The 16,978-nt window shown below is 52.8% G+C and overlaps 24 non-coding genes across 24 annotated transcripts; all 24 read left to right on the top strand.

Annotated features, from left to right (window-relative positions):
- The first annotated feature begins 465 nt into the window (after positions 1-465).
- Positions 466-537, top strand: trnae-cuc (transfer RNA glutamic acid (anticodon CUC)). The gene has a single exon. It is a non-coding gene; the product is annotated as a tRNA-Glu (tRNA).
- Positions 538-1,023: 486 nt separating this feature from the next.
- On the top strand, positions 1,024-1,095 carry trnae-cuc (transfer RNA glutamic acid (anticodon CUC)). Its single transcript has one exon. It is a non-coding gene; the product is annotated as a tRNA-Glu (tRNA).
- A 486-nt stretch (positions 1,096-1,581) lies between these two features.
- On the top strand, positions 1,582-1,653 carry trnae-cuc (transfer RNA glutamic acid (anticodon CUC)). Its single transcript has one exon. It is a non-coding gene; the product is annotated as a tRNA-Glu (tRNA).
- Positions 1,654-2,139: 486 nt separating this feature from the next.
- Positions 2,140-2,211, top strand: trnae-cuc (transfer RNA glutamic acid (anticodon CUC)). Its single transcript has one exon. It is a non-coding gene; the product is annotated as a tRNA-Glu (tRNA).
- Positions 2,212-2,697: 486 nt separating this feature from the next.
- trnae-cuc (transfer RNA glutamic acid (anticodon CUC)) lies at positions 2,698-2,769 on the top strand. Its single transcript has one exon. It is a non-coding gene; the product is annotated as a tRNA-Glu (tRNA).
- A 1,044-nt stretch (positions 2,770-3,813) lies between these two features.
- On the top strand, positions 3,814-3,885 carry trnae-cuc (transfer RNA glutamic acid (anticodon CUC)). Its single transcript has one exon. It is a non-coding gene; the product is annotated as a tRNA-Glu (tRNA).
- Positions 3,886-4,371: 486 nt separating this feature from the next.
- Positions 4,372-4,443, top strand: trnae-cuc (transfer RNA glutamic acid (anticodon CUC)). The gene has a single exon. It is a non-coding gene; the product is annotated as a tRNA-Glu (tRNA).
- A 1,044-nt stretch (positions 4,444-5,487) lies between these two features.
- On the top strand, positions 5,488-5,559 carry trnae-cuc (transfer RNA glutamic acid (anticodon CUC)). Its single transcript has one exon. It is a non-coding gene; the product is annotated as a tRNA-Glu (tRNA).
- Positions 5,560-6,045: 486 nt separating this feature from the next.
- On the top strand, positions 6,046-6,117 carry trnae-cuc (transfer RNA glutamic acid (anticodon CUC)). Its single transcript has one exon. It is a non-coding gene; the product is annotated as a tRNA-Glu (tRNA).
- Positions 6,118-6,603: 486 nt separating this feature from the next.
- Positions 6,604-6,675, top strand: trnae-cuc (transfer RNA glutamic acid (anticodon CUC)). The gene has a single exon. It is a non-coding gene; the product is annotated as a tRNA-Glu (tRNA).
- Positions 6,676-7,161: 486 nt separating this feature from the next.
- trnae-cuc (transfer RNA glutamic acid (anticodon CUC)) lies at positions 7,162-7,233 on the top strand. Its single transcript has one exon. It is a non-coding gene; the product is annotated as a tRNA-Glu (tRNA).
- Positions 7,234-7,719: 486 nt separating this feature from the next.
- On the top strand, positions 7,720-7,791 carry trnae-cuc (transfer RNA glutamic acid (anticodon CUC)). The gene has a single exon. It is a non-coding gene; the product is annotated as a tRNA-Glu (tRNA).
- A 486-nt stretch (positions 7,792-8,277) lies between these two features.
- On the top strand, positions 8,278-8,349 carry trnae-cuc (transfer RNA glutamic acid (anticodon CUC)). The gene has a single exon. It is a non-coding gene; the product is annotated as a tRNA-Glu (tRNA).
- A 486-nt stretch (positions 8,350-8,835) lies between these two features.
- trnae-cuc (transfer RNA glutamic acid (anticodon CUC)) lies at positions 8,836-8,907 on the top strand. Its single transcript has one exon. It is a non-coding gene; the product is annotated as a tRNA-Glu (tRNA).
- Positions 8,908-9,393: 486 nt separating this feature from the next.
- On the top strand, positions 9,394-9,465 carry trnae-cuc (transfer RNA glutamic acid (anticodon CUC)). Its single transcript has one exon. It is a non-coding gene; the product is annotated as a tRNA-Glu (tRNA).
- A 486-nt stretch (positions 9,466-9,951) lies between these two features.
- On the top strand, positions 9,952-10,023 carry trnae-cuc (transfer RNA glutamic acid (anticodon CUC)). Its single transcript has one exon. It is a non-coding gene; the product is annotated as a tRNA-Glu (tRNA).
- A 1,044-nt stretch (positions 10,024-11,067) lies between these two features.
- trnae-cuc (transfer RNA glutamic acid (anticodon CUC)) lies at positions 11,068-11,139 on the top strand. The gene has a single exon. It is a non-coding gene; the product is annotated as a tRNA-Glu (tRNA).
- A 486-nt stretch (positions 11,140-11,625) lies between these two features.
- trnae-cuc (transfer RNA glutamic acid (anticodon CUC)) lies at positions 11,626-11,697 on the top strand. Its single transcript has one exon. It is a non-coding gene; the product is annotated as a tRNA-Glu (tRNA).
- Positions 11,698-12,183: 486 nt separating this feature from the next.
- trnae-cuc (transfer RNA glutamic acid (anticodon CUC)) lies at positions 12,184-12,255 on the top strand. The gene has a single exon. It is a non-coding gene; the product is annotated as a tRNA-Glu (tRNA).
- A 1,044-nt stretch (positions 12,256-13,299) lies between these two features.
- On the top strand, positions 13,300-13,371 carry trnae-cuc (transfer RNA glutamic acid (anticodon CUC)). The gene has a single exon. It is a non-coding gene; the product is annotated as a tRNA-Glu (tRNA).
- Positions 13,372-14,973: 1,602 nt separating this feature from the next.
- trnae-cuc (transfer RNA glutamic acid (anticodon CUC)) lies at positions 14,974-15,045 on the top strand. Its single transcript has one exon. It is a non-coding gene; the product is annotated as a tRNA-Glu (tRNA).
- A 486-nt stretch (positions 15,046-15,531) lies between these two features.
- trnae-cuc (transfer RNA glutamic acid (anticodon CUC)) lies at positions 15,532-15,603 on the top strand. The gene has a single exon. It is a non-coding gene; the product is annotated as a tRNA-Glu (tRNA).
- Positions 15,604-16,089: 486 nt separating this feature from the next.
- trnae-cuc (transfer RNA glutamic acid (anticodon CUC)) lies at positions 16,090-16,161 on the top strand. Its single transcript has one exon. It is a non-coding gene; the product is annotated as a tRNA-Glu (tRNA).
- Positions 16,162-16,472: 311 nt separating this feature from the next.
- Positions 16,473-16,544, top strand: trnae-cuc (transfer RNA glutamic acid (anticodon CUC)). Its single transcript has one exon. It is a non-coding gene; the product is annotated as a tRNA-Glu (tRNA).
- The last annotated feature ends 434 nt before the right edge of the window (positions 16,545-16,978 follow it).

The following is a 16,978-nucleotide window of genomic DNA, read 5'->3' as shown; positions in this document are numbered from 1 at the left end:
GGCCTGGACACGGACAAAGACACCACCAAAAAGCATGGCTTCCTTCGAGCCGGAGTCGAACCAGCGACCTAAGGATGGCCGGTTGTTCACCTACAGTCCTCCGCTCTACCAACTGAGCTATCGAAGGCCCTGGCGCTGTCATGGGACGCGAAAGCTGGTGGACACGAGAGAGCCGCATGGAAAAGGCCCCTGAAAAGAAATGTGCTCGTTTTGGCGATGAGACGTCTTCAAATAACTCAAACTCTCATCAAAATCAGTCAAATGAATACGACGAGAAAGCACTAGGTAGGTGTCTTTGTTCTGAAAACAATGGCAACTAGATTATTTCATCTTGATTCAAAAGAGCAACGGCCCTTGGTGAGATTTGATTAGATAAACAGTTTCTGCTGTGAAGCCGTCTCCCGCAGCCTGCCCCGCACAGAGCAAGAGCTCAGGTGCACTCGTGTACAGCTCAAGCCCCATGTCTCCCTGGTGGTCTAGTGGTTAGGATTCGGCGCTCTCACCGCCGCGGCCCGGGTTCGATTCCCGGTCAGGGAAAGCTGATTTTTGCCCGGCGTCGGCCTGGACACGGACAAAGACACCACCAAAAAGCATGGCTTCCTTCGAGCCGGAGTCGAACCAGCGACCTAAGGATGGCCGGTTGTTCACCTACAGTCCTCCGCTCTACCAACTGAGCTATCGAAGGCCCTGGCGCTGTCATGGGACGCGAAAGCTGGTGGACACGAGAGAGCCGCATGGAAAAGGCCCCTGAAAAGAAATGTGCTCGTTTTGGCGATGAGACGTCTTCAAATAACTCAAACTCTCATCAAAATCAGTCAAATGAATACGACGAGAAAGCACTAGGTAGGTGTCTTTGTTCTGAAAACAATGGCAACTAGATTATTTCATCTTGATTCCAAAGAGCAACGGCCCTTGGTGAGATTTGATTAGATAAACAGTTTCTGCTGTGAAGCCGTCTCCCGCAGCCTGCCCCGCACAGAGCAAGAGCTCAGGTGCACTCGTGTACAGCTCAAGCCCCATGTCTCCCTGGTGGTCTAGTGGTTAGGATTCGGCGCTCTCACCGCCGCGGCCCGGGTTCGATTCCCGGTCAGGGAAAGCTGATTTTTGCCCGGCGTCGGCCTGGACACGGACAAAGACACCACCAAAAAGCATGGCTTCCTTCGAGCCGGAGTCGAACCAGCGACCTAAGGATGGCCGGTTGTTCACCTACAGTCCTCCGCTCTACCAACTGAGCTATCGAAGGCCCTGGCGCTGTCATGGGACGCGAAAGCTGGTGGACACGAGAGAGCCGCATGGAAAAGGCCCCTGAAAAGAAATGTGCTCGTTTTGGCGATGAGACGTCTTCAAATAACTCAAACTCTCATCAAAATCAGTCAAATGAATACGACGAGAAAGCACTAGGTAGGTGTCTTTGTTCTGAAAACAATGGCAACTAGATTATTTCATCTTGATTCAAAAGAGCAACGGCCCTTGGTGAGATTTGATTAGATAAACAGTTTCTGCTGTGAAGCCGTCTCCCGCAGCCTGCCCCGCACAGAGCAAGAGCTCAGGTGCACTCGTGTACAGCTCAAGCCCCATGTCTCCCTGGTGGTCTAGTGGTTAGGATTCGGCGCTCTCACCGCCGCGGCCCGGGTTCGATTCCCGGTCAGGGAAAGCTGATTTTTGCCCGGCGTCGGCCTGGACACGGACAAAGACACCACCAAAAAGCATGGCTTCCTTCGAGCCGGAGTCGAACCAGCGACCTAAGGATGGCCGGTTGTTCACCTACAGTCCTCCGCTCTACCAACTGAGCTATCGAAGGCCCTGGCGCTGTCATGGGACGCGAAAGCTGGTGGACACGAGAGAGCCGCATGGAAAAGGCCCCTGAAAAGAAATGTGCTCGTTTTGGCGATGAGACGTCTTCAAATAACTCAAACTCTCATCAAAATCAGTCAAATGAATACGACGAGAAAGCACTAGGTAGGTGTCTTTGTTCTGAAAACAATGGCAACTAGATTATTTCATCTTGATTCAAAAGAGCAACGGCCCTTGGTGAGATTTGATTAGATAAACAGTTTCTGCTGTGAAGCCGTCTCCCGCAGCCTGCCCCGCACAGAGCAAGAGCTCAGGTGCACTCGTGTACAGCTCAAGCCCCATGTCTCCCTGGTGGTCTAGTGGTTAGGATTCGGCGCTCTCACCGCCGCGGCCCGGGTTCGATTCCCGGTCAGGGAAAGCTGATTTTTGCCCGGCGTCGGCCTGGACACGGACAAAGACACCACCAAAAAGCATGGCTTCCTTCGAGCCGGAGTCGAACCAGCGACCTAAGGATGGCCGGTTGTTCACCTACAGTCCTCCGCTCTACCAACTGAGCTATCGAAGGCCCTGGCGCTGTCATGGGACGCGAAAGCTGGTGGACACGAGAGAGCCGCATGGAAAAGGCCCCTGAAAAGAAATGTGCTCGTTTTGGCGATGAGACGTTTTCAAATAACTCAAACTCTCATCAAAATCAGTCAAATGAATACGACGAGAAAGCACTAGGTAGGTGTCTTTGTTCTGAAAACAATGGCAACTAGATTATTTCATCTTGATTCAAAAGAGCAACGGCCCTTGGTGAGATTTGATTAGATAAACAGTTTCTGCTGTGAAGCCGTCTCCCGCAGCCTGCCCCGCACAGAGCAAGAGCTCAGGTGCACTCGTGTACAGCTCAAGCCCCATGTCTCCCTGGTGGTCTAGTGGTTAGGATTCGGCGCTCTCACCGCCGCGGCCCGGGTTCGATTCCCGGTCAGGGAAAGCTGATTTTTGCCCGGCGTCGGCCTGGACACGGACAAAGACACCACCAAAAAGCATGGCTTCCTTCGAGCCGGAGTCGAACCAGCGACCTAAGGATGGCCGGTTGTTCACCTACAGTCCTCCGCTCTACCAACTGAGCTATCGAAGGCCCTGGCGCTGTCATGGGACGCGAAAGCTGGTGGACACGAGAGAGCCGCATGGAAAAGGCCCCTGAAAAGAAATGTGCTCGTTTTGGCGATGAGACGTCTTCAAATAACTCAAACTCTCATCAAAATCAGTCAAATGAATACGACGAGAAAGCACTAGGTAGGTGTCTTTGTTCTGAAAACAATGGCAACTAGATTATTTCATCTTGATTCAAAAGAGCAACGGCCCTTGGTGAGATTTGATTAGATAAACAGTTTCTGCTGTGAAGCCGTCTCCCGCAGCCTGCCCCGCACAGAGCAAGAGCTCAGGTGCACTCGTGTACAGCTCAAGCCCCATGTCTCCCTTGTGGTCTAGTGGTTAGGATTCGGCGCTCTCACCGCCGCGGCCCGGGTTCGATTCCCGGTCAGGGAAAGCTGATTTTTGCCCGGCGTCGGCCTGGACACGGACAAAGACACCACCAAAAAGCATGGCTTCCTTCGAGCCGGAGTCGAACCAGCGACCTAAGGATGGCCGGTTGTTCACCTACAGTCCTCCGCTCTACCAACTGAGCTATCGAAGGCCCTGGCGCTGTCATGGGACGCGAAAAATGGTGGACACGAGAGAGCCGCATGGAAAAGGCCCCTGAAAAGAAATGTGCTCGTTTTGGCGATGAGACGTCTTCAAATAACTCAAACTCTCATCAAAATCAGTCAAATGAATACGACGAGAAAGCACTAGGTAGGTGTCTTTGTTCTGAAAACAATGGCAACTAGATTATTTAATCTTGATTCAAAAGAGCAACGGCCCTTGGTGAGATTTGATTAGATAAACAGTTTCTGCTGTGAAGCCGTCTCCCGCAGCCTGCCCCGCACAGAGCAAGAGCTCAGGTGCACTCGTGTACAGCTCAAGCCCCATGTCTCCCTGGTGGTCTAGTGGTTAGGATTCGGCGCTCTCACCGCCGCGGCCCGGGTTCGATTCCCGGTCAGGGAAAGCTGATTTTTGCCCGGCGTCGGCCTGGACACGGACAAAGACACCACCAAAAAGCATGGCTTCCTTCGAGCCGGAGTCGAACCAGCGACCTAAGGATGGCCGGTTGTTCACCTACAGTCCTCCGCTCTACCAACTGAGCTATCGAAGGCCCTGGCGCTGTCATGGGACGCGAAAGCTGGTGGACACGAGAGAGCCGCATGGAAAAGGCCCCTGAAAAGAAATGTGCTCGTTTTGGCGATGAGACGTTTTCAAATAACTCAAACTCTCATCAAAATCAGTCAAATGAATACGACGAGAAAGCACTAGGTAGGTGTCTTTGTTCTGAAAACAATGGCAACTAGATTATTTCATCTTGATTCAAAAGAGCAACGGCCCTTGGTGAGATTTGATTAGATAAACAGTTTCTGCTGTGAAGCCGTCTCCCGCAGCCTGCCCCGCACAGAGCAAGAGCTCAGGTGCACTCGTGTACAGCTCAAGCCCCATGTCTCCCTGGTGGTCTAGTGGTTAGGATTCGGCGCTCTCACCGCCGCGGCCCGGGTTCGATTCCCGGTCAGGGAAAGCTGATTTTTGCCCGGCGTCGGCCTGGACACGGACAAAGACACCACCAAAAAGCATGGCTTCCTTCGAGCCGGAGTCGAACCAGCGACCTAAGGATGGCCGGTTGTTCACCTACAGTCCTCCGCTCTACCAACTGAGCTATCGAAGGCCCTGGCGCTGTCATGGGACGCGAAAGCTGGTGGACACGAGAGAGCCGCATGGAAAAGGCCCCTGAAAAGAAATGTGCTCGTTTTGGCGATGAGACGTCTTCAAATAACTCAAACTCTCATCAAAATCAGTCAAATGAATACGACGAGAAAGCACTAGGTAGGTGTCTTTGTTCTGAAAACAATGGCAACTAGATTATTTCATCTTGATTCAAAAGAGCAACGGCCCTTGGTGAGATTTGATTAGATAAACAGTTTCTGCTGTGAAGCCGTCTCCCGCAGCCTGCCCCGCACAGAGCAAGAGCTCAGGTGCACTCGTGTACAGCTCAAGCCCCATGTCTCCCTTGTGGTCTAGTGGTTAGGATTCGGCGCTCTCACCGCCGCGGCCCGGGTTCGATTCCCGGTCAGGGAAAGCTGATTTTTGCCCGGCGTCGGCCTGGACACGGACAAAGACACCACCAAAAAGCATGGCTTCCTTCGAGCCGGAGTCGAACCAGCGACCTAAGGATGGCCGGTTGTTCACCTACAGTCCTCCGCTCTACCAACTGAGCTATCGAAGGCCCTGGCGCTGTCATGGGACGCGAAAGCTGGTGGACACGAGAGAGCCGCATGGAAAAGGCCCCTGAAAAGAAATGTGCTCGTTTTGGCGATGAGACGTCTTCAAATAACTCAAACTCTCATCAAAATCAGTCAAATGAATACGACGAGAAAGCACTAGGTAGGTGTCTTTGTTCTGAAAACAATGGCAACTAGATTATTTCATCTTGATTCAAAAGAGCAACGGCCCTTGGTGAGATTTGATTAGATAAACAGTTTCTGCTGTGAAGCCGTCTCCCGCAGCCTGCCCCGCACAGAGCAAGAGCTCAGGTGCACTCGTGTACAGCTCAAGCCCCATGTCTCCCTGGTGGTCTAGTGGTTAGGATTCGGCGCTCTCACCGCCGCGGCCCGGGTTCGATTCCCGGTCAGGGAAAGCTGATTTTTGCCCGGCGTCGGCCTGGACACGGACAAAGACACCACCAAAAAGCATGGCTTCCTTCGAGCCGGAGTCGAACCAGCGACCTAAGGATGGCCGGTTGTTCACCTACAGTCCTCCGCTCTACCAACTGAGCTATCGAAGGCCCTGGCGCTGTCATGGGACGCGAAAGCTGGTGGACACGAGAGAGCCGCATGGAAAAGGCCCCTGAAAAGAAATGTGCTCGTTTTGGCGATGAGACGTCTTCAAATAACTCAAACTCTCATCAAAATCAGTCAAATGAATACGACGAGAAAGCACTAGGTAGGTGTCTTTGTTCTGAAAACAATGGCAACTAGATTATTTCATCTTGATTCAAAAGAGCAACGGCCCTTGGTGAGATTTGATTAGATAAACAGTTTCTGCTGTGAAGCCGTCTCCCGCAGCCTGCCCCGCACAGAGCAAGAGCTCAGGTGCACTCGTGTACAGCTCAAGCCCCATGTCTCCCTGGTGGTCTAGTGGTTAGGATTCGGCGCTCTCACCGCCGCGGCCCGGGTTCGATTCCCGGTCAGGGAAAGCTGATTTTTGCCCGGCGTCGGCCTGGACACGGACAAAGACACCACCAAAAAGCATGGCTTCCTTCGAGCCGGAGTCGAACCAGCGACCTAAGGATGGCCGGTTGTTCACCTACAGTCCTCCGCTCTACCAACTGAGCTATCGAAGGCCCTGGCGCTGTCATGGGACGCGAAAGCTGGTGGACACGAGAGAGCCGCATGGAAAAGGCCCCTGAAAAGAAATGTGCTCGTTTTGGCGATGAGACGTCTTCAAATAACTCAAACTCTCATCAAAATCAGTCAAATGAATACGACGAGAAAGCACTAGGTAGGTGTCTTTGTTCTGAAAACAATGGCAACTAGATTATTTCATCTTGATTCAAAAGAGCAACGGCCCTTGGTGAGATTTGATTAGATAAACAGTTTCTGCTGTGAAGCCGTCTCCCGCAGCCTGCCCCGCACAGAGCAAGAGCTCAGGTGCACTCGTGTACAGCTCAAGCCCCATGTCTCCCTGGTGGTCTAGTGGTTAGGATTCGGCGCTCTCACCGCCGCGGCCCGGGTTCGATTCCCGGTCAGGGAAAGCTGATTTTTGCCCGGCGTCGGCCTGGACACGGACAAAGACACCACCAAAAAGCATGGCTTCCTTCGAGCCGGAGTCGAACCAGCGACCTAAGGATGGCCGGTTGTTCACCTACAGTCCTCCGCTCTACCAACTGAGCTATCGAAGGCCCTGGCGCTGTCATGGGACGCGAAAGCTGGTGGACACGAGAGAGCCGCATGGAAAAGGCCCCTGAAAAGAAATGTGCTCGTTTTGGCGATGAGACGTCTTCAAATAACTCAAACTCTCATCAAAATCAGTCAAATGAATACGACGAGAAAGCACTAGGTAGGTGTCTTTGTTCTGAAAACAATGGCAACTAGATTATTTCATCTTGATTCAAAAGAGCAACGGCCCTTGGTGAGATTTGATTAGATAAACAGTTTCTGCTGTGAAGCCGTCTCCCGCAGCCTGCCCCGCACAGAGCAAGAGCTCAGGTGCACTCGTGTACAGCTCAAGCCCCATGTCTCCCTGGTGGTCTAGTGGTTAGGATTCGGCGCTCTCACCGCCGCGGCCCGGGTTCGATTCCCGGTCAGGGAAAGCTGATTTTTGCCCGGCGTCGGCCTGGACACGGACAAAGACACCACCAAAAAGCATGGCTTCCTTCGAGCCGGAGTCGAACCAGCGACCTAAGGATGGCCGGTTGTTCACCTACAGTCCTCCGCTCTACCAACTGAGCTATCGAAGGCCCTGGCGCTGTCATGGGACGCGAAAGCTGGTGGACACGAGAGAGCCGCATGGAAAAGGCCCCTGAAAAGAAATGTGCTCGTTTTGGCGATGAGACGTCTTCAAATAACTCAAACTCTCATCAAAATCAGTCAAATGAATACGACGAGAAAGCACTAGGTAGGTGTCTTTGTTCTGAAAACAATGGCAACTAGATTATTTCATCTTGATTCAAAAGAGCAACGGCCCTTGGTGAGATTTGATTAGATAAACAGTTTCTGCTGTGAAGCCGTCTCCCGCAGCCTGCCCCGCACAGAGCAAGAGCTCAGGTGCACTCGTGTACAGCTCAAGCCCCATGTCTCCCTGGTGGTCTAGTGGTTAGGATTCGGCGCTCTCACCGCCGCGGCCCGGGTTCGATTCCCGGTCAGGGAAAGCTGATTTTTGCCCGGCGTCGGCCTGGACACGGACAAAGACACCACCAAAAAGCATGGCTTCCTTCGAGCCGGAGTCGAACCAGCGACCTAAGGATGGCCGGTTGTTCACCTACAGTCCTCCGCTCTACCAACTGAGCTATCGAAGGCCCTGGCGCTGTCATGGGACGCGAAAGCTGGTGGACACGAGAGAGCCGCATGGAAAAGGCCCCTGAAAAGAAATGTGCTCGTTTTGGCGATGAGACGTCTTCAAATAACTCAAACTCTCATCAAAATCAGTCAAATGAATACGACGAGAAAGCACTAGGTAGGTGTCTTTGTTCTGAAAACAATGGCAACTAGATTATTTCATCTTGATTCAAAAGAGCAACGGCCCTTGGTGAGATTTGATTAGATAAACAGTTTCTGCTGTGAAGCCGTCTCCCGCAGCCTGCCCCGCACAGAGCAAGAGCTCAGGTGCACTCGTGTACAGCTCAAGCCCCATGTCTCCCTGGTGGTCTAGTGGTTAGGATTCGGCGCTCTCACCGCCGCGGCCCGGGTTCGATTCCCGGTCAGGGAAAGCTGATTTTTGCCCGGCGTCGGCCTGGACACGGACAAAGACACCACCAAAAAGCATGGCTTCCTTCGAGCCGGAGTCGAACCAGCGACCTAAGGATGGCCGGTTGTTCACCTACAGTCCTCCGCTCTACCAACTGAGCTATCGAAGGCCCTGGCGCTGTCATGGGACGCGAAAGCTGGTGGACACGAGAGAGCCGCATGGAAAAGGCCCCTGAAAAGAAATGTGCTCGTTTTGGCGATGAGACGTCTTCAAATAACTCAAACTCTCATCAAAATCAGTCAAATGAATACGACGAGAAAGCACTAGGTAGGTGTCTTTGTTCTGAAAACAATGGCAACTAGATTATTTCATCTTGATTCAAAAGAGCAACGGCCCTTGGTGAGATTTGATTAGATAAACAGTTTCTGCTGTGAAGCCGTCTCCCGCAGCCTGCCCCGCACAGAGCAAGAGCTCAGGTGCACTCGTGTACAGCTCAAGCCCCATGTCTCCCTGGTGGTCTAGTGGTTAGGATTCGGCGCTCTCACCGCCGCGGCCCGGGTTCGATTCCCGGTCAGGGAAAGCTGATTTTTGCCCGGCGTCGGCCTGGACACGGACAAAGACACCACCAAAAAGCATGGCTTCCTTCGAGCCGGAGTCGAACCAGCGACCTAAGGATGGCCGGTTGTTCACCTACAGTCCTCCGCTCTACCAACTGAGCTATCGAAGGCCCTGGCGCTGTCATGGGACGCGAAAGCTGGTGGACACGAGAGAGCCGCATGGAAAAGGCCCCTGAAAAGAAATGTGCTCGTTTTGGCGATGAGACGTCTTCAAATAACTCAAACTCTCATCAAAATCAGTCAAATGAATACGACGAGAAAGCACTAGGTAGGTGTCTTTGTTCTGAAAACAATGGCAACTAGATTATTTCATCTTGATTCAAAAGAGCAACGGCCCTTGGTGAGATTTGATTAGATAAACAGTTTCTGCTGTGAAGCCGTCTCCCGCAGCCTGCCCCGCACAGAGCAAGAGCTCAGGTGCACTCGTGTACAGCTCAAGCCCCATGTCTCCCTGGTGGTCTAGTGGTTAGGATTCGGCGCTCTCACCGCCGCGGCCCGGGTTCGATTCCCGGTCAGGGAAAGCTGATTTTTGCCCGGCGTCGGCCTGGACACGGACAAAGACACCACCAAAAAGCATGGCTTCCTTCGAGCCGGAGTCGAACCAGCGACCTAAGGATGGCCGGTTGTTCACCTACAGTCCTCCGCTCTACCAACTGAGCTATCGAAGGCCCTGGCGCTGTCATGGGACGCGAAAGCTGGTGGACACGAGAGAGCCGCATGGAAAAGGCCCCTGAAAAGAAATGTGCTCGTTTTGGCGATGAGACGTCTTCAAATAACTCAAACTCTCATCAAAATCAGTCAAATGAATACGACGAGAAAGCACTAGGTAGGTGTCTTTGTTCTGAAAACAATGGCAACTAGATTATTTCATCTTGATTCAAAAGAGCAACGGCCCTTGGTGAGATTTGATTAGATAAACAGTTTCTGCTGTGAAGCCGTCTCCCGCAGCCTGCCCCGCACAGAGCAAGAGCTCAGGTGCACTCGTGTACAGCTCAAGCCCCATGTCTCCCTGGTGGTCTAGTGGTTAGGATTCGGCGCTCTCACCGCCGCGGCCCGGGTTCGATTCCCGGTCAGGGAAAGCTGATTTTTGCCCGGCGTCGGCCTGGACACGGACAAAGACACCACCAAAAAGCATGGCTTCCTTCGAGCCGGAGTCGAACCAGCGACCTAAGGATGGCCGGTTGTTCACCTACAGTCCTCCGCTCTACCAACTGAGCTATCGAAGGCCCTGGCGCTGTCATGGGACGCGAAAGCTGGTGGACACGAGAGAGCCGCATGGAAAAGGCCCCTGAAAAGAAATGTGCTCGTTTTGGCGATGAGACGTCTTCAAATAACTCAAACTCTCATCAAAATCAGTCAAATGAATACGACGAGAAAGCACTAGGTAGGTGTCTTTGTTCTGAAAACAATGGCAACTAGATTATTTCATCTTGATTCAAAAGAGCAACGGCCCTTGGTGAGATTTGATTAGATAAACAGTTTCTGCTGTGAAGCCGTCTCCCGCAGCCTGCCCCGCACAGAGCAAGAGCTCAGGTGCACTCGTGTACAGCTCAAGCCCCATGTCTCCCTGGTGGTCTAGTGGTTAGGATTCGGCGCTCTCACCGCCACGGCCCGGGTTCGATTCCCGGTCAGGGAAAGCTGATTTTTGCCCGGCGTCGGCCTGGACACGGACAAAGACACCACCAAAAAGCATGGCTTCCTTCGAGCCGGAGTCGAACCAGCGACCTAAGGATGGCCGGTTGTTCACCTACAGTCCTCCGCTCTACCAACTGAGCTATCGAAGGCCCTGGCGCTGTCATGGGACGCGAAAGCTGGTGGACACGAGAGAGCCGCATGGAAAAGGCCCCTGAAAAGAAATGTGCTCGTTTTGGCGATGAGACGTCTTCAAATAACTCAAACTCTCATCAAAATCAGTCAAATGAATACGACGAGAAAGCACTAGGTAGGTGTCTTTGTTCTGAAAACAATGGCAACTAGATTATTTCATCTTGATTCAAAAGAGCAACGGCCCTTGGTGAGATTTGATTAGATAAACAGTTTCTGCTGTGAAGCCGTCTCCCGCAGCCTGCCCCGCACAGAGCAAGAGCTCAGGTGCACTCGTGTACAGCTCAAGCCCCATGTCTCCCTGGTGGTCTAGTGGTTAGGATTCGGCGCTCTCACCGCCGCGGCCCGGGTTCGATTCCCGGTCAGGGAAAGCTGATTTTTGCCCGGCGTCGGCCTGGACACGGACAAAGACACCACCAAAAAGCATGGCTTCCTTCGAGCCGGAGTCGAACCAGCGACCTAAGGATGGCCGGTTGTTCACCTACAGTCCTCCGCTCTACCAACTGAGCTATCGAAGGCCCTGGCGCTGTCATGGGACGCGAAAGCTGGTGGACACGAGAGAGCCGCATGGAAAAGGCCCCTGAAAAGAAATGTGCTCGTTTTGGCGATGAGACGTCTTCAAATAACTCAAACTCTCATCAAAATCAGTCAAATGAATACGACGAGAAAGCACTAGGTAGGTGTCTTTGTTCTGAAAACAATGGCAACTAGATTATTTCATCTTGATTCAAAAGAGCAACGGCCCTTGGTGAGATTTGATTAGATAAACAGTTTCTGCTGTGAAGCCGTCTCCCGCAGCCTGCCCCGCACAGAGCAAGAGCTCAGGTGCACTCGTGTACAGCTCAAGCCCCATGTCTCCCTGGTGGTCTAGTGGTTAGGATTCGGCGCTCTCACCGCCGCGGCCCGGGTTCGATTCCCGGTCAGGGAAAGCTGATTTTTGCCCGGCGTCGGCCTGGACACGGACAAAGACACCACCAAAAAGCATGGCTTCCTTCGAGCCGGAGTCGAACCAGCGACCTAAGGATGGCCGGTTGTTCACCTACAGTCCTCCGCTCTACCAACTGAGCTATCGAAGGCCCTGGCGCTGTCATGGGACGCGAAAGCTGGTGGACACGAGAGAGCCGCATGGAAAAGGCCCCTGAAAAGAAATGTGCTCGTTTTGGCGATGAGACGTCTTCAAATAACTCAAACTCTCATCAAAATCAGTCAAATGAATACGACGAGAAAGCACTAGGTAGGTGTCTTTGTTCTGAAAACAATGGCAACTAGATTATTTCATCTTGATTCAAAAGAGCAACGGCCCTTGGTGAGATTTGATTAGATAAACAGTTTCTGCTGTGAAGCCGTCTCCCGCAGCCTGCCCCGCACAGAGCAAGAGCTCAGGTGCACTCGTGTACAGCTCAAGCCCCATGTCTCCCTGGTGGTCTAGTGGTTAGGATTCGGCGCTCTCACCGCCGCGGCCCGGGTTCGATTCCCGGTCAGGGAAAGCTGATTTTTGCCCGGCGTCGGCCTGGACACGGACAAAGACACCACCAAAAAGCATGGCTTCCTTCGAGCCGGAGTCGAACCAGCGACCTAAGGATGGCCGGTTGTTCACCTACAGTCCTCCGCTCTACCAACTGAGCTATCGAAGGCCCTGGCGCTGTCATGGGACGCGAAAGCTGGTGGACACGAGAGAGCCGCATGGAAAAGGCCCCTGAAAAGAAATGTGCTCGTTTTGGCGATGAGACGTCTTCAAATAACTCAAACTCTCATCAAAATCAGTCAAATGAATACGACGAGAAAGCACTAGGTAGGTGTCTTTGTTCTGAAAACAATGGCAACTAGATTATTTCATCTTGATTCAAAAGAGCAACGGCCCTTGGTGAGATTTGATTAGATAAACAGTTTCTGCTGTGAAGCCGTCTCCCGCAGCCTGCCCCGCACAGAGCAAGAGCTCAGGTGCACTCGTGTACAGCTCAAGCCCCATGTCTCCCTGGTGGTCTAGTGGTTAGGATTCGGCGCTCTCACCGCCGCGGCCTGGGTTCGATTCCTGGTCAGGGAAAGCTGATTTTTGCCCGGCGTCGGCCTGGAAACGGACAAAGACACCACCAAAAAGCATGGCTTCCTTCGAGCCGGAGTCGAACCAGCGACCTAAGGATGGCCGGTTGTTCACCTACAGTCCTCCGCTCTACCAACTGAGCTATCGAAGGCCCTGGCGCTGTCATGGGACGCGAAAGCTGGTGGACACGAGAGAGCCGCATGGAAAAGGCCCCTGAAAAGAAATGTGCTCGTTTTGGTGATGAGACGTCTTCAAATAACTCAAACTCTCATCAAAATCAGTCAAATGAATACGACGAGAAAGCACTAGGTAGGTGTCTTTGTTCTGAAAACAATGGCAACTAGATTATTTCATCTTGATTCAAAAGAGCAACGGCCCTTGGTGAGATTTGATTAGATAAACAGTTTCTGCTGTGAAGCCGTCTCCCGCAGCCTGCCCCGCACAGAGCAAGAGCTCAGGTGCACTCGTGTACAGTTCAAGCCCCATGTCTCCCTGGTGGTCTAGTGGTTAGGATTCGGCGCTCTCACCGCCGCGGCCCGGGTTCGATTCCCGGTCAGGGAAAGCTGATTTTTGCCCGGCGTCGGCCTGGACACGGACAAAGACACCACCAAAAAGCATGGCTTCCTTCGAGCCGGAGTCGAACCAGCGACCTAAGGATGGCCGGTTGTTCACCTACAGTCCTCCGCTCTACCAACTGAGCTATCGAAGGCCCTGGCGCTGTCATGGGACGCGAAAGCTGGTGGACACGAGAGAGCCGCATGGAAAAGGCCCCTGAAAAGAAATGTGCTCGTTTTGGCGATGAGACGTCTTCAAATAACTCAAACTCTCATCAAAATCAGTCAAATGAATACGACGAGAAAGCACTAGGTAGGTGTCTTTGTTCTGAAAACAATGGCAACTAGATTATTTCATCTTGATTCAAAAGAGCAACGGCCCTTGGTGAGATTTGATTAGATAAACAGTTTCTGCTGTGAAGCCGTCTCCCGCAGCCTGCCCCGCACAGAGCAAGAGCTCAGGTGCACTCGTGTACAGCTCAAGCCCCATGTCTCCCTGGTGGTCTAGTGGTTAGGATTCGGCGCTCTCACCGCCGCGGCCTGGGTTCGATTCCTGGTCAGGGAAAGCTGATTTTTGCCCGGCGTCGGCCTGGAAACGGACAAAGACACCACCAAAAAGCATGGCTTCCTTCGAGCCGGAGTCGAACCAGCGACCTAAGGATGGCCGGTTGTTCACCTACAGTCCTCCGCTCTACCAACTGAGCTATCGAAGGCCCTGGCGCTGTCATGGGACGCGAAAGCTGGTGGACACGAGAGAGCCGCATGGAAAAGGCCCCTGAAAAGAAATGTGCTCGTTTTGGTGATGAGACGTCTTCAAATAACTCAAACTCTCATCAAAATCAGTCAAATGAATACGACGAGAAAGCACTAGGTAGGTGTCTTTGTTCTGAAAACAATGGCAACTAGATTATTTCATCTTGATTCAAAAGAGCAACGGCCCTTGGTGAGATTTGATTAGATAAACAGTTTCTGCTGTGAAGCCGTCTCCCGCAGCCTGCCCCGCACAGAGCAAGAGCTCAGGTGCACTCGTGTACAGCTCAAGCCCCATGTCTCCCTGGTGGTCTAGTGTTTAGGATTCGGCGCTCTCACCGCCGCGGCCCGGGTTCGATTCCCGGTCAGGGAAAGCTGATTTTTGCCCGGCGTCGGCCTGGACACGGACAAAGACACCACCAAAAAGCATGGCTTCCTTCGAGCCGGAGTCGAACCAGCGACCTAAGGATGGCCGGTTGTTCACCTACAGTCCTCCGCTCTACCAACTGAGCTATCGAAGGCCCTGGCGCTGTCATGGGACGCGAAAGCTGGTGGACACGAGAGAGCCGCATGGAAAAGGCCCCTGAAAAGAAATGTGCTCGTTTTGGCGATGAGACGTCTTCAAATAACTCAAACTCTCATCAAAATCAGTCAAATGAATACAACGAGAAAGCACTAGGTAGGTGTCTTTGTTCTGAAAACAATGGCAACTAGATTATTTCATCTTGATTCAAAAGAGCAACGGCCCTTGGTGAGATTTGATTAGATAAACAGTTTCAGCTGTGAAGCCGTCTCCCGCAGCCTGCCCCGCACAGAGCAAGAGCTCAGGTGCACTCGTGTACAGCTCAAGCCCCATGTCTCCCTGGTGGTCTAGTGGTTAGGATTCGGCGCTCTCACCGCCGCGGCCCGGGTTCGATTCCCGGTCAGGGAAAGCTGATTTTTGCCCGGCGTCGGCCTGGACACGGACAAAGACACCACCAAAAAGCATGGCTTCCTTCGAGCCGGAGTCGAACCAGCGACCTAAGGATGGCCGGTTGTTCACCTACAGTCCTCCGCTCTACCAACTGAGCTATCGAAGGCCCTGGCGCTGTCATGGGACGCGAAATCTGGTGGACACGAGAGAGCCGCATGGAAAAGGCCCCTGAAAAGAAATGTGCTCGTTTTGGCGATGAGACGTCTTCAAATAACTCAAACTCTCATCAAAATCAGTAAAATGAATACGACGAGAAAGCACTAGGTAGGTGTCTTTGTTCTGAAAACAATGGCAACTAGATTATTTCATCTTGATTCAAAAGAGCAACGGCCCTTGGTGAGATTTGATTAGATAAACAGTTTCTGCTGTGAAGCCGTCTCCCGCAGCCTGCCCCGCACAGAGCAAGAGCTCAGGTGCACTCGTGTACAGCTCAAGCCCCATGTCTCCCTGGTGGTCTAGTGGTTAGGATTCGGCGCTCTCACCGCCGCGGCCCGGGTTCGATTCCCGGTCAGGGAAAGCTGATTTTTGCCCGGCGTCGGCCTGGACACGGACAAAGACACCACCAAAAAGCATGGCTTCCTTCGAGCCGGAGTCGAACCAGCGACCTAAGGATGGCCGGTTGTTCACCTACAGTCCTCCGCTCTACCAACTGAGCTATCGAAGGCCCTGGCGCTGTCATGGGACGCGAAAGCTGGTGGACACGAGAGAGCCGCATGGAAAAGGCCCCTGAAAAGAAATGTGCTCGTTTTGGCGATGAGACGTCTTCAAATAACTCAAACTCTCATCAAAATCAGTCAAATGAATACGACGAGAAAGCACTAGGTAGGTGTCTTTGTTCTGAAAACAATGGCAACTAGATTATTTCATCTTGATTCAAAAGAGCAACGGCCCTTGGTCAGATTTGATTAGATAAACAGTTTCAGCTGTGAAGCCGTCTCCCGCAGCCTGCCCCGCACAGAGCAAGAGCTCAGGTGCACTCGTGTACAGCTCAAGCCCCATGTCTCCCTGGTGGTCTAGTGGTTAGGATTCGGCGCTCTCACCGCCGCGGCCCGGGTTCGATTCCCGGTCAGGGAAAGCTGATTTTTGCCCGGCGTCGGCCTGCACACGGACAAAGACACCACCAAAAAGCATGGCTTCCTTCGAGCCGGAGTCGAACCAGCGACCTAAGGATGGCCGGTTGTTCACCTACAGTCCTCCGCTCTACCAACTGAGCTATCGAAGGCCCTGGCGCTGTCATGGGACGCGAAAGCTGGTGGACACGAGAGAGCCGCATGGAAAAGGCCCCTGAAAAGAAAAACAGTTTCTGCTGTGAAGCCGTCTCCCGCAGCCTGCCCCGCACAGAGCAAGAGCTCAGGTGCACTCGTGTACAGCTCAAGCCCCATGTCTCCCTGGTGGTCTAGTGGTTAGGATTCGGCGCTCTCACCGCCGCGGCCCGGGTTCGATTCCCGGTCAGGGAAAGCTGATTTTTGCCCGGCGTCGGCCTGGACACGGACAAAGACACCACCAAAAAGCATGGCTTCCTTCGAGCCGGAGTCAAACCAGCGACCTAAGGATGGCCGGTTGTTCACCTACAGTCCTCCGCTCTACCAAGTGAGCTATCGAAGGCCCTGGCGCTGTCATGGGACGCGAAAGCTGGTGGACACGAGAGAGCCGCATGGAAAAGGCCCCTGAAAAGAAATGTGCTCGTTTTGGCGATGAGACGTCTTCAAATAACTCAAACTCTCATCAAAATCAGTCAAATGAATATGACGAGAAAGCACTAGGTAGGTGTCTTTGTTCTGAAAACAATGGCAACTAGATTATTTCAGCTTGATTCAAAAGAGCAACGGCCCTTAGTAGCCTAGTATGCGTGTTCTCATGCATGTTGAGAAAACTTAGATCAGGGGAAGGG

Source organism: Sardina pilchardus, chromosome 6 (assembly GCF_963854185.1).
Source record: "Sardina pilchardus chromosome 6, fSarPil1.1, whole genome shotgun sequence".
Classification (NCBI taxonomy): domain Eukaryota; kingdom Metazoa; phylum Chordata; class Actinopteri; order Clupeiformes; family Clupeidae; genus Sardina; species Sardina pilchardus.
The sequence above is the reverse complement of the archived record's forward strand: the minus strand, read 5'-3'. Positions and strand labels throughout refer to the sequence as shown.